This window comes from Saimiri boliviensis, chromosome 8, assembly GCF_048565385.1.
Source record: "Saimiri boliviensis isolate mSaiBol1 chromosome 8, mSaiBol1.pri, whole genome shotgun sequence".
NCBI classification, from domain to species: domain Eukaryota; kingdom Metazoa; phylum Chordata; class Mammalia; order Primates; family Cebidae; genus Saimiri; species Saimiri boliviensis.
In genome coordinates, this window is record NC_133456.1 from 91,268,905 (window position 1) to 91,283,839 (window position 14,935).

A 14,935-nucleotide genomic window follows, 5' to 3' on the forward strand; every position below is an offset into this window, starting at 1 on the left:
GGCAGGGAGATCATGAGCTCAAGAGATCCAGGCCATTCTGGCCAACATGGTGAAACCCCGTCTCTACTAAAATAAATACAAAAATTAGCTGGGTGTGGTGGCGCGCACCTATAGTCCCAGCTACTAGAGAGGCTGAGGCAGGAGAATTGCTTGAACCCGGGAGGCGGAGGTTGCAGTTAGCCGAGATTGTGCCACTGCACTCCAGCCTGGTGACAGAGGGAGACTCTGTCTCAAAAAAAAAAAAAAAAACAGAGGCAACCCAGATGCCCACTGATGAATGAATGGATAAACCAAATGTGTTATACACAGACAATGCAGTATTATTTCACCTTAAAAAGGAAGGAAAAATCATGTTACATGCTACAACATTAATGAACTATTATGGCATTCTGCTACGTGAAATAAGCCAATCACAAAAACACAAATACAGTATGACTCCACTTATATGAGGTATCTAAAGTAGTCAAGAACATAGAATGGGCCGGGCGCGGTGGCTCACGCCTGTAATCCCAGCACTTTGGGAGGCCGAGGCGGGTGGATCACAAGGTCAAGATATCGAGACCATCCTGGCTAACATGGTGAAACCCCATCTCTACTAAAAATACAAAAAATTAGCTGGGCATGGTGGCGCATGCCTGTAATCCCAGCTACTCAGGAGGCTGAGGCAGGAGAATTGCCTGAACCCAGGAGGCGGAGGTTGCGGTGAGCCAAGATCACACCATTGCACTCCAGCCTGGGTAACAAGAGCGAAACTCCGTCTCAAAAAAAAAAAAAAAAAAAAAAAAACAACGAACATAGAATGGTAGTTACTAGGGACTGGGAAAAGGGGAGTTATTGTTTAATGGGAACAGAGTCTCAGATTTGCAATATGAAAAAGTTCTGGAGATCTCTTACAACAATGTGAATATGCCTAACACTATTGAACTTTACACTTAAAAATGGTTAAGATGGTAAATTTTGTATTATGTATTTTTACCACAATTTTTTAAAAATGAAACTCACATGATCTATTGTGCTTGTGATATTAGGAAATAAAAATATGAAGCATCCTAATTAGCAAGACATTAAAGACCTATTTCACTTCATCAGTGTCATATGAAGCTTTCAAGTTTGCCTTCTCTTATGCATGTAATTTTAAAGTATTAATATTTAAAGATTTGATTCCAAGGCTTAAATAACTGGAAAACTGAAATTTCCATTTACTTAGAAAAGACTGGGAAAGACAGGTTTGTGAGGAGGAAATCAAGTGGTCTATACTGGGTGTAAGTTTGAGATGCCTCCGAGATATATGCAAATGGAGATGTGGAATCAGATGTAATGTGTGTGAGTCTGGAGTTCAAGGGAGAAGTCTAGGCTGAAGACAGAAACTTATGAGTCATCAGCATCAAGACAGCATTTAAAGTCATAGGACTGGACCAGCTCAGCAAGCAACACAAAGAAAGAGATGAAGACAGCACTCAGCCCTAGGAAACTCACAAGTAGACTTAGGAATAATGAATCCATGAGCTAGGATTTAGGGATATGAATTAGACCCAGACGGTGAGGTCTAATTCATATCCCTAAATTCATTGTAGGTGTGTGAGTCACAAAACTGATAAAAATTAAAAGTGATGTGGCCACAATGGGTCATGAGAGTGGGGAGGAAAGCAGAGGGGGAGAAACAGAGAGGAGCAGAGATGCAAGAAGGGTCTCAAAGGCAAACATCTAGCAGTCCCAGTTCTGGTGATACCTGCCCATTCTTGGTTCCCTATTTTAATAGGCCTGTGAGCTCGCCTGGTCTGTTTATAGTAATCCTCAAGCAACTTGAGTGGGTTTCTGTTCTTTACCACCAAATATTCCCTGATGAAGGCCCAAAGAAGGGAGACAACACAAGTGTAGGTAAGATAGGAAATCAGGCTGGATGGAGTGGCTCACACCTATAATCCCAGCACTTTTGGAGGCCGAGGTGGGAGGACTGCTGGAGCCCAGGAGTTTGAGACCAGCCTAGGCAACGTAACAACTCTACATAACATTTTAAAAACTTAACCAGGCATGGTAACACATGTCTATAGTCCCAGCTACTTGGGAGACTGAGGTGGGAGGATTGCTTGAGCCCAAGAGGTCAAGGCTGCAGTTAGCTGTGATAATGCCACTGCACTGCAGCGAGGGTGACAGAGCAAAAGCCTTTCTCAAAAAAAAAGAGAGAGAGAGAGAAAGAGAGGAAAGAGAGAGAGAGAAAGGAAGTGAAATTAATTACTTATCAATAAAAATTTTAAATCTGTGTGGTGAATTACATCATTTAGCACCCAAGCTCCTCACTCCTCCCTGTATCCATGTCCTCTGACATGAAGTTTTGCAGTGCCGATTTACCATAGGTGGGCTGGCCAGCTCTGCCCCTTGACTTTTAGCTCAGCCCAAAGAGACACGCTTTGGTCAGCAGACATGATGCAAGCAAAGGCTTCATGGACTTGTGCACTGGGCTTGCTCTCTAGAGCCACTGTCATTGCCACAGCTGCTGGAGAGTGACAGACAGCGCGGAGCCAAGTCATTCAGTCACCTCACCCAGTCCAACAGCAAGCCAACCCTCAGGCACACGGGCAAGCTCACCCACGATCAGCAGAACCTCTGTGACCCCAGACACACATGCAAAAAACACTTCTTGTTGTGTGTGCCTGAGGTTTTGGAACTGCTGTGTGGCAAAGATAACCGATGTATCGTATATAAAAACACACTTGGATTTGATCGACCTTTTTTTATCCAGTTATCACCACTAATATGTGAGGAAAACTTGGCTCTCCAAAATGGCCAAATATGGGCAGAATGTAATTGATAGAGCAAGAAAAGGGAGCTTCAAAAAAATCTAGATTATACAGAATGTGCTTGATCTATCCACAGCCACTGTAGAATCAAATGTCATTTTAAGATTTATTGTAAAATAATTATATAAATAAGCAAAATAATACAGAAGGTTATCAGGCATTCAGATTCTCTGTACAGGTGGTTAAAAACTAAAAAAGCAGTCTCTCATTTTGTTTTAAGAAACAATCTTTGCCGGGCACGGTGGCTCAAGCCTGTAATCCCAGCACTTTGGGAGGCCGAGGCGGGTGGATCACGAGGTCAAGAGATCGAGACCATCCCGGTCAACATGGTGAAACCCCGTCTCTACTAAAAATACAAAAAATTAGCTGGGCATGGTGGCTCGTGCCTGTAATCCCAGCTACTCAGGAGGCTGAGGCAGGAGAATTGCCTGAACCCAGGAGGCGGAGGTTGCGGTGAGCCAAGATGGCGCCATTGCACTCCAGCCTGGGTAACAAGAGCGAAACTCCGTCTCAAAAAAAAAAAAAAGAAACAATCTTTAATTCTTGCAGCATAAAAACATCATTCATCTTCAGTGAGTGATTACATGGTCTCCTTGTACCTGTTAGGTCAGACTATACACTGGCTTCCGAAAGTATTACTTAGAGGATGATTTTAAATACACTCACATTATCACTGCTTTCTTAAATGCGATTCAAAGATTATAAGAAATTTTTAACACAGAAATGGCTATTTTATGAGAAGTGCAAACACTCATGATGAACTGAAATTAATATTTCAATAGCGTGCCCAGATATTAATTTGATAATATCATAAGGCTCAGGAACTTAAGAAGTTTGAAGGAATTCTAACTAATGACCTCACATTTGCCTCAGATAAAGTTTGAAATCTAGTCATTTTCTTTCAGTATCTGTATTTGTTTTCTATATTGAAATAGTAAGCCTCAAAGTATGAGTGTAAAAATATACAATGCTTCAAAGTGAAAGGTAGCACAACTGTGGCTTTTATACTTGGGACTCATTAACTCAAGAGTATTAGTAAATACCAGCCCTCCATCAACCAACAGTTTAACAATGTTAAACTTCCACAAGAAGCTCTTTCCATGAACCTGAATATAATTGTCTTAGATCTTAAGCAGCCATTCAAAAAAATTAAATATGCATAAATGCATTCAACAGCTGGTCTTCAAAAACCACAGCTATTCTAGAGTTCAGTGTGAACAAAGTTTAAGGTTAAGAACTGATTTCTAAAACTATGCAACTCCCATGACAAGCTGGAAGACCTATTCTCAAACACCAAAATACTCATGTACCCTTTTAAAGACATCTCTACAACAGCTGTGTTACCTATGCTTGCAAACACATGGCATCATTGCTATCCAGTTTTTAGATCATAGGTTCCATGATCCCTCTTAGTATACAAAAAGAAAGGAAAAGGTATTTCTGAAAGGCTTCAGAGATTTGAGTTTAAGAGCCTTTAGTTTATGGATGAGGCCAACACAGAAGATCAGCAATGCACAAGCTTGTCACACACCATTTTGTTTGTTGACACTCAATATTCATTTTTCCATAGAAAGGATAGTCACAAAAATGATCTCACTTATAAAAACATAAAACATCATTTGTTTATAAACCTATAAAAGTACTGTTATGCCGGGCGCGGTGGCTCAAGCCTGTAATCCCAGCACTTTGGGAGGCCGAGGCGGGTGGATCACGAGATCAAGAGATCAAGACCATCCTGGTCAACATGGTGAAACCCCGTCTCTACTAAAAGTGCAAAAAATTAGCTGGGCATGGTGGCACGTGCCTGTAATCCCAGCTACTCGGGAGGCTGAGGCAGGAGAATTGCCTGAGCCCAGGAGGCGGAGGTTGCGGTGAGCCGAGATCGCGCCATTGCACTCCAGCCTGGGTAACAAGCGCGAAACTCCGTCTCAAAAAAAAAAAAAAAAAAAGTACTGATATACTGTTAGAATACTAGAAATTAATGTTTTAAAAATCAAATATATTTTATATGGCTAAATATAAGAAAACACATCTTCTGCACTGTCACTGAAATTAACTTGCTTTAACATTAAAGAAAGGTAAATTTAATGATGTCATTTTCCAGCTTAAAACCTTTCATGGGATCCCTGGATTCTACAAGATAAAGAGAGCATAAAAGAACCTGTCCCATTCATAAAGTTTAGATATTGATAATTGTCTCCACACAAATCTCAAGCCGAAATGCGATTCTCAGTGAGGGGTGAGGCCTGGTGGGAAGTGATGAATGGAGTGAGTTCTCAAAAGATCTGATCATTTTAGAGCGTATGACGTGCTCCCCATTCTCCTCCTGCTCTTTTGCCACGTGATACACTTTCCACCATGACTAAAAGTTCCCTGAGGCCTCCCAAAAAGCTGAGCACATGCCAGCACCATATTTACACAGCCTGCAGAGCTGCGAGCCCATTAAACCTCTCTTCTTTATAAATCGCCCAGTCTCAGAGATATTTCTTTATAGCAATGCAAGAAAAGCCTAATATACTCATAGAGCCCTCGTCAACATTTTCAGCCTCTTCTGGAATCCTACCTGACTGACACCTGGCTCCCTCTATTCCAGCCACACAACATGGCTCATTCTTCACTCAAACTATGGCCTTCCACATCTCCTTGATTTTGCAGGCTACGTTACCTTCGCTGGAGTGCCTCTGTCCACCTGGTCACTATCTATCCATGTGGCAAAACCTTCAAGACCTTGAAGCCATCCCTGCCTTCTTAGCCCAGACACACTTCCTCTTCCTACACAGCTTTTTATGTTACCAGCTGCACTCCATACAATTAGTTCTTCACATGACTATCTTCCCCTTTTGGGTGAGGTCAGCTCCAAGGAAGAAATTATGCCTTAACCTAACTTGGGATCCCCTGGTACGTGGCACATAATAGGTGTTCAGGAAAGCTCTGTGGACTGGAAGTGAGTGGAAGCCAAAGGGAAGAATAAAACAGAAGTTAAAATAGAAGAAGGTGAAAGCCTGCGATCCTAAAAGACAGTAAGGATCTCAGCAGTAGAGTACGCCTAGTTTTTACTTTGTCTCAGCTCACATCTAAGTTTTTAATTTTGTCTTCTGAGGTTCTCTGAAACAACATCAATAGCTACCAGAAAGTTTTACCGCAAACTGTGTCTAACAACCCTGGCCTCCAGGGCCCAACTATATAAAAATCACAGACTCTTAATCTCCTTCTCTTCTCAGGTCTTCGTCTTCAGGCTCCCCCAATCCCACCCCACCTCAGTGACTTTGGCATAGATTTCCAGTGACCACATACCTGATAAATACCTGATAAATCTAATGAGCCGCACTCTCACCTTAATTATTTAACTTACTGGGAGTCCTGATAGGGTCTATCAATGAACCTCTCACGCCTTTAAGAACTAGCTCAAGGCAGGGCATGGTGGCTCACGAATGTAACCTCCAACACTGTGGGAGGCCAGGGCAGGTGGATCGCTTGAGCTCAGGAATTCAAGACCAACCTGGGCAACATGGTGAAACCTTGTCTCTACTAGAAGTACAAAAACATTAGCCAGGCGTGGCATATACCTATACTCCCAGCTACTCGCGAAGCTGAGGTGGGAGGATCACTTGAGACCAGGAGGACGAGGTTGCAGTGAGCTGCTATGGCAGCACGGCACTACAGCCTGGGTGACAAACAAGACTGTGTCTCAGGATTTAAAAAAAAAAAAAAAAAGACAAAAAGTGTCATGTCCTCTGTGAAGCCCTCCATGACTCACCCCAGCCCCAAAGCCCACTGCCCATGGTTGACTATCATCTTTGTTTGCCTATCTCTAATCTCTGTTTGGATTTGGAGTCTAGCATGTTCTATGTTATACTACAAGCCATTATCAACATGTCTCTTTTCCCACAAAAAATTAAGTCACAAGAAAACTGAATTGATCTCTTAGGCTTTATCTTCCCCCCTCCAACCTGGAGCATTACTCAAATTCAACAAGGAATTACTCTATTAGCAATCACGTCTTTTCTCCTTATCACTAGTGCTACAGAAATGGATAAGAAAGAGTAAGAGCTAAAGAAAAACAATGACAACAAAGTATGAAATTGTCCAATTTTAGCCAGGTAAGAACTGAAGGGGATACTCCACTTCTCTTTAGTTAATCGTAACTAAACACATTACAGACCACACACTAAGAGCTTTCCACATATCAACTTGTTCAATTCTCACATTGCAATGTAATAGGTATTATCATCCCCATTTTACAGATGGGAAAACTGAGGCAAAGAGATTAAATGCCTCTCTTTAGGCCAGACTTGTAAGTGGCACAGCAAGGATTCAACTCAGGCAGTCTTAATCAACACTACATTATCTCTCAAGATACACACCTAGGATAAAGACTGCAGAATGGAGGATTGCCTAAGCCGAACAGAGAAAGAGAGAGGGAAGAGGACATGAGAAACACTCAACTCTCCTAAGGAAGAAATGAAGAGAAGGGAAACTGGTCCTGATTGCTCTCTGTGCCAGCAGAATATCTGGTACTAGCCAAGGCCCAGGTTGGGCTGATTACAGGCCAGAGCTGCATGGGAACAATGAAGGGAAGGTAGCGCAAAGAATCTGCATTGCATTCAGGAGGTTAGAAACCTGGGAAACGCCTCTATTTTGCAGTGTGTTTAAGCATGTGTGCCTGTGTGTGTGTGTGTGTGTGTGTGTGTGTGTGTGTGTGTGTCCGTTCATGCATTCCTGGGTCAAACAGTCCTGATTATTTCTCACCATTCTCAACTCTGACCTGGCTTTCAACTCTGATTCTACCTAGCCTCACTTGGCTGAACTGACCCATGTATTCCTTACCTTTAAGCTCTTTATTTATTCAGAGCTGAGATTCTAAGAGTTGATTCAATAGAGAGAGGTTTGCTCATAGTAGAGACTGGAATAAAGATCAATAAATTCTGGGAAAACAACTCCTGTGCAACAAACTACTATTTGTACATAAAGTCAAGGTTCATCAAGGTAACTGTCAATTTGAAAAGCAATTATTGCACTCATGAGTTGAGGGTGGCTCTTAGAAGATCTATCCAACAAAAGAAGGAATGAATACGGCCTTGGAAATGTCTGAGGTTCACTTTCCAATTTCACTCCAAATTTGGCTTACAAATTCTTACAAGTCATTGACTTTTTGATTTATTTGTCCTCTGAATTTATAGATCTCCTCTCCATCTCCAACACACTCTTATGCAGTTCATTTGAGGATATGTTACAGCTCATCGTACAGGGACTTGGCTACCAGGAAAAGCAATGGGCAAGACGGGGCCAGCATTACGCCACTCAGATTCATTAGGACTGAAGCTGAACTTCCTGGCACAAACCTTAGGTCAAAATGGCAATAAATGAAAAGAACAAGGAAACAACTGTAGCCTAACGTTTTCAAACATCAATATCGCTTTGATGTTAATATACTCAGTGGAACATGAACATCGCTGTTCAAACCACTTGGACATTCATCTCCAAATTTCTGAAGTTGCACTCAATTTAATTCCCTAGAAGTTAAAATTTTAATTCTATTTCAATAGCAATCACATTTCTACTTAGCAGAGAGTCAACAGCTCAATCGTTTGCAAGATCTAATCCAGTTCAAAAGAGAATTGGTAGCCATTCCGATCTTTGTCTTGGGGAGAGAATCAATATACACTGTTCTCTGTGGGAACACACTCTCCTCCGTGCCAAGGGGAGATGCTGACCCCAAGCAGGAAAGAGAAAGACTGTTTATTTCTTGGCACCAGGAGGCAAAATTTAATTTAAGTGATCATGAGATTTTCATCTTCAAAGTGCTTCACAAATATTAACTAATTAATCTTCTCAGTACTGCTGCATATTACATAAGCTCTTTCAGGGATAAAGAACAAGCAAGGCACTGAATGGATCAGGTGGCAGAATCAGGAAGATAAGAAACTAACCTTACAATAAGAAACCTTTTACCTGGAGGTGCTATTAGTGGTTAGGGCAGGCTCCAGTGCTAGTGGTTGTGACTCTTCTATCAACTCTAGCAGTTTAAAATCAGTAAGAAAAATAATGCTGAAACTAGGGCTGATGTGGTAATGAGCTGAAAGTTTCTTCTGGAACTAAGCCTCAGTTCCCTCAATTGTCAGGAGAGGCTGCTTACAGAACAAACTACAGAGGGTGCTTATGAGGAATCAACAAGGTGACACATTCAAGATCTTATCACAGAGGAGCCTGCCAGTGCTCAGTACACACTGCTGCTATTAAACCAAAAGGGGGCTGTGGCTTCCAGGTGCGTAAGCAAAAAAATGGGTTAAACAGCTTCAAAATGTTTGCAGGTATTGTCCGTATTTTCATTTGTGAGAGACAATTAATGTAGCCAAATCATATGTATCTCTTTTATGGGCTGAACTGTGTCCCCATCCCTAAAATTCCTATGCTGAGATTACAGCTCTTTTAGAATTTGTCTAGCTGCTGAAAAGCCCTTTTTAAAACTTCAGTGTTGAAGTCCTAACCATAAGTAGCTCACAAAGTGTCTTAGTTGGTTCAGGGAGCTGTAACAAAATACCATGAATTAAGTGGCCCATAAATAACAGAAATGCATTTCTCAGAGTTCTGAAGGCCTGGAAGTCCAAGATCAAGGTGCCAGCAGATTCAGAGTCAGGTAAGGACCCACTTCTCTCTTGCTGCATCCTCCCATGGTGGGAGGAAAGAGGGGGCACTCATCCCCATCACCTCTCAAAGGCCCCAGCTCCTAACATTACCTTGGTTATCAGGTTTCAAGATAGGAATTTCAGGAGGACCAAAACATGCAGAATGTGACTTATTTGGTAATTTGTTCATTACAGGTGTCATTAGTTAAGATGAGGTCATAATGAAATGAGGTGGGACCTATCCAACATGACTCAGGTTCTTATAAAAAAAATTAATTTGGAGAAGGCCACACCTGCACAAAGAACATGTGCAAACATGAAGGCGGAGACAGAGGAAACAGAGCAGAACCAAGGAACATCAAAGACTGCCAGCCAACCACCAGGAGCTAGGCAAGAGGCAGGATGGATTTCTTCCTATGCCTTCAGAAGGAACCAACCCCAGCCAGGTGCGGTGGTTCACACCTGTAATCCCAGCACTTTGGGAGGCCAAGGCAGGTGGACCATGAGGACCGAAGTTAAAGATCAGCCTGACCAACATGGTGAAACCCCATCTCAATTAAAAATACAAAAATTAGCTGGTTGTGGTGGCACACACCTGTAATTCCAGCTACTCAGGCGGCGGAGGCAGGAGAATCACTTGAACCTGGGAGGCAGAGGTTGTAGTGAGCTGAGAGCTCACCACTGCACTCCAGCCTACGGGACAGAGCAAGACTCTGCCTCAAAAAAAAAAAAAAAAAAAAAAAAATTAAAGTGTCAGCAGCAAGGTTAGTACCTTCTTAAGTGAGATAATAAATTTCTGTCATTCAAGTCATCCAGCTTGTGGAACTTTGTTGCAGCAATCCTAGCAAACTAATAAAACCTCAAAATAGTATCAGTTTTGTTTAATAAACAACCATGAACCCACCAAATCTGAAACACAAGCACACTGGTCTTGTGTGTCTCCAGAGACCAGTGTGCTTGTGTTTGGGATTTGGTGGGTTCATGGTTATCTAGCACCATTCACTCTTGACGCCAGAGAGAGTAAAGGAAAGGGAACGCTGGACATCAACACAACTCAGGGTGCCAGAAACAAGCACTCTGTAATTTGCTAGGAAATCAAATTTTAATCACTCCAACTTTATGTGGCTTATAAAAACCCAACTTATGTAATAACTCACAATATGCATACAGAGAGGACAAACTGCTTTTTTTTTTTTTTTTGAGACAGTCTTGTTCTGTTACCCAGCCTGCAGTGCAGTGGTATGATCACAGCTCACTGCAGCCTCAGCCTCCTAGGCTTAAGAAATCCTCCTGCCTCCACCTCCCGAGCAGCTGGGACCACAGGTGTGCATCACCATGCCCACCTAATTTTTTTGTATTCTTTGTAAAGGTAAGATCTCCCTTTGTTGCCCAGGCTGGTCTTGAACTCCTGGTTTCAAGCAATCCTCCTGCCTTGGCCTTTCGAAGTGCTGGGATTACAAATGTGACACCTAGCGAACAAGGTAATTTTTACATGGTCTGGATTACTCCCTGAGATGTGCATGGGCCAAGACACACCAATTGGCTCCCTGCTGTTCAGCCTTCTTCCTGTTTCTCCAACACTGGACGTACCCACATCATTACACCCAAAGCTCTTACCCTTGTTGTTCCTGACGCTAGCATACCATTTCCCCAAAGATACACATGACCAGCTCTTCCTAAACGTGTGCCAACCACTATGTTACCTCCTCCAGAAGATCTCCCTCACTACCTTATCTAGGGCTGGCCCACCCATCCCACCCCCAGTCATGCTGCATCACGTCCTCCTTATTTTATATTCTTTGCAGCATTTATCACTCTCCTCTGTAATCTTGTTTATTATGTATTATTTGCCTCCTGGTGTTTGTCTCACTCCACTAGAGTGTAAGTTCTGTGAGGGCAGAGACTACATTTGTCTCAACACTATCTACAGTGCGTAGCATGGGGCACAGTGCACTGCAGGCATCTGACATATTTTTTTTTTGAATCAGTTAATGAGCACCCCCTTCAAAGGTAAATCATTTTTAGCTAAGTGCAAAGTCTTGCAGTTTATTCAAGGGAGAACCACTGGCCAGTGCAATTATAAGATACTGGAAAATCTCAACTTACAGGGTTGGCAATTCTAAAACCGGAGATATTGGTAATGCATATTTAAATGATCCCTACTATAAACAATTTGCTCAATGTAATATAAACATGCCAGATAGTCCTTCCTAAGTAATCTCAGTTTAAACAATTAGTCCAACTGCTTCACTGTTTTCTACACATACTATCAGTAAAACAGTATGCGCAAATAAAACAAAATTAAGAAATCTATGGTTATCACAAGCCAAACTTTTAATAAAATTGAGACTATTACAATCCAAAATGCAAACCTACTTGTTGCAACTTAACATTATTGTCTAATAATTTTTCTTATAAAAATAGAAACTGAGAATTATTTTTAGAAAAGCAAGATATTTTGTAAGATGTATCTAAATTCCAATCTTTTACAGCAGGCTTATCCAACCCACGGCCCAGGGCAGCTCTAAAGGCAGCCCAATGCAAATTCATAAACCTTCTTAAAACACTATGAGATCTGTTTGCTTTTTTTTTTTTTTTTTTTTTTTTTTTTAGCTTATAAGCTGTTGTTAGTGTGAGTGTATTTTGTGTGTGGCCTAAAACAATTCTTCTTCTTCTTCTAATGTGGCTCAGGGAAGCCAAAAGATTGGACACTACTCTTAAAGGTTCAAAAAGTAAACAAATGTTAAAGACAAAATTGAATAAATGTCAGTGGCCTAGAAGCTATTCAATTCAACTTGTCTAAATCATTCCTCTAAGAAAAACAGCCATCCTGAGTCATGAGCTCTGAATCCTCAATGTGACCTTTAGAGCAAAACAAACAGTTATCTGTTTATATTTTAAAATAGTTATTGGCAGGTCTATTGCTCATGCTCTTTTGACCCATGTTAAATTAAAAAAAAAAATCCTTTAAGTCATTCAGGCTAAACCATGAATATTACAAACCAATGCTGTGATTTTTAAAAAATAATAACAAAGAAGTACCCAGGCCAATTTAACACCATCTAAAATCCATTCCAGATCCAAAAATCAGAGTTAAATTAACGAATATACACGTTTTCTTATTTTCTCCTTTCCTCTTCTTTTTGGCCTATATAGAGCAATGAACCCAAAAAAGTCAGTAAGTTTGGACCGACAAATGTAGTGAGTTTCAGTTTTTGGTATGCATATTCTATAAAATTATGTATTTGCAAAGGTCAAAAGGTTTACCCATTACCTCTTAAAAGAAAAAAATGCTGGTCAAATCAAGCTGGGATTTCTTGAGCCATCATAAATCACTCAGTCACATTCTCCTTATCAGTCATCGGAATTGGTTGTCTATTTTTACAACAGTACAGGTAGACAATGGGAAATTCCGCATCATCCTTCTCCATTAGGGTGGCTCTGTATTTGTTAAGATGAAATTTCACTCTCATTGTTATCAGTTACAGAAACAATCAGCTACTAGGCCAAGCAGATCATCTCCTTTCATGGCCTACTAATTCGAAATGATTCAGCACTTACATACTGACAATCAGGAAATCACAGCCAACAAGGTCAGCTGCTGGAAATAAATCAGGAGACAAACCCAAGATTCTCTACCTCTTCCTACAGACATCTCCAGCAGAATGAGTAACACAGCACCTAAGTCATCAGAATGCATCGTCAAAGCAGCAAAAGGCCATGATGAAATCAATTCATTGGTTTCCAAGTTGTCTAGGATCCTGCATTCAAAGCAACTATTTTTAGCAAAGTTCAAAAGGTTAAAAGAACACCAACAAAAAGCCAATCGAACCAAGACAGAGGTTCTAGAGCATTCACTAACCACTCAGTCACATTATAATAAGTCACTGTCACCTCTGTTTCTTCCCTCCATGAGACCTTGGGGATAGGTTAAGTGGCAGAGGCTAAATTACTGTATCTACTACCCACGCGCTGAAGTTAATTGGTTCCTCCAGAACTGTTCAAGATTCTTTCAAGGCTGTAATGTGACTGACATTTTTTTCCTTCTCCTTGAAAGAAAAATCCAAATCCAGTTATCTCTTCCTCCAGAGAAAGCTTAACACGAAAGTCACCTCTTATGCTTCTGGATTATTCACATCATTTAAAGAAAGAGGGTAAAAAACAAATACTATTCAATGTGTTTCCTTCTTTAAAAATAGTAGTCAGAAAATTGACGTAAACATTGAGCATTAAGAACGCTACAAAATAATAAATAATGTATGTGTGTACCACCAATAAAATTTTATTACAATTTTTTAAAAAATTGCACAATATTCTGAAACCTGAAAGACAATCTTATTAAACTAATTGGGGGGAGGTGCCTTTACCTTCTGTTGGTGAAATATAAACAAAGGTAGCCTACAATTTTCTCCCTACTTTTTGTTTGTCCATCTGTGCACCCACCAATCCATATATATGCCAAATGTAGTACTATTGTGCTGCAGTTATTTAAGCATTTTTAAATTTATGTACATGCCAAGTACCATTCCAAGGTCTTTACAAATAGGAAGTCATTTAATCATATGAGCCAGGACTATTTTCTCCATTATACAGATGAGGAAATTGAGACAGATAGAGGTTACATAAGTCACCCAAAGTCACAGAACTATTTTGGTATGAGAGCCAGAGTCAAAACCAAGCAGTCTGGCTCTGGAACTCATGCTCTGAACCAGTACACATCGCTGCCTATTAGGAAGGGAGACTAGCATGTCAAATTGAGAGGCCCTATATATTTTAGTGATTAAGGGTATTAGAAAGACATTGTTTCTATACATGCTGAGTCATTTACTAGCTGAGTGACCCTACACAAAGTTACCTAATCTCCCTGGGCTTCAGGTTTCTTGTATGAATTATGTGGATTCTCCCACAGGGTGTGGTATGGATAAAAATAATTTAAAACAGTTAGTAAAACGGCTGGCTACCAGTAAGGATTCCATTAACTATTAGCTTTAAAAATAATTACTTACATGTGGCAAAATGTATGGGCATGCATATTCACAAACTGCCCTCTCTGACTAGACTAAAAAACACTGAAGAACAATTATTTTTACTCATCTTGGCATGCAAAGAATTGTGCCCAAAATAACTGATATGTAAAGGTTCCTGCGTTCGATATGTTTAAATTTAGTCATTAAAAACAAGTTTTTATAAAAATATTCTTTTTTTTTTTTTGAGATGGAGTTTCGCTCTTGTTACCGAGGCTGGAGTGCAATGGCACGATCTCAGCTCACCGCAACCTCTGTCTCCTGGGTTCAAGCAATTCTCCTGCCTCAGCCTCCCAAGTAGCTGGGATTACAGGCACGCGCCACCATGCCCAGCTAATTTTCATATTTTTAGAGAAGGGGTTTCACCATGTTGACCAGGATGGTCTCGATCTCTTGACCTCGTGATCCACCCACCTTGGCCTCCCAAAGTCTTGGGATTATAGGCGTGAGCCACCGCGCCCGGCCTATAAAAATATTCTTAAAGAAA

The 14,935-nt window shown here is 40.9% G+C and overlaps 1 protein-coding gene and 1 pseudogene across 14 annotated transcripts in view; one reads left to right on the plus strand and one right to left on the minus strand.

Moving 5' to 3' along the window:
• The window catches only part of ITPR1 (inositol 1,4,5-trisphosphate receptor type 1), a 353,358-nt gene that overhangs the window by 268,592 nt on the left and 69,831 nt on the right, over positions 1-14,935 (minus strand). The window lies entirely within an intron of this gene.
• Positions 9,211-9,257, plus strand: LOC120367651 (U7 small nuclear RNA; annotated as a pseudogene).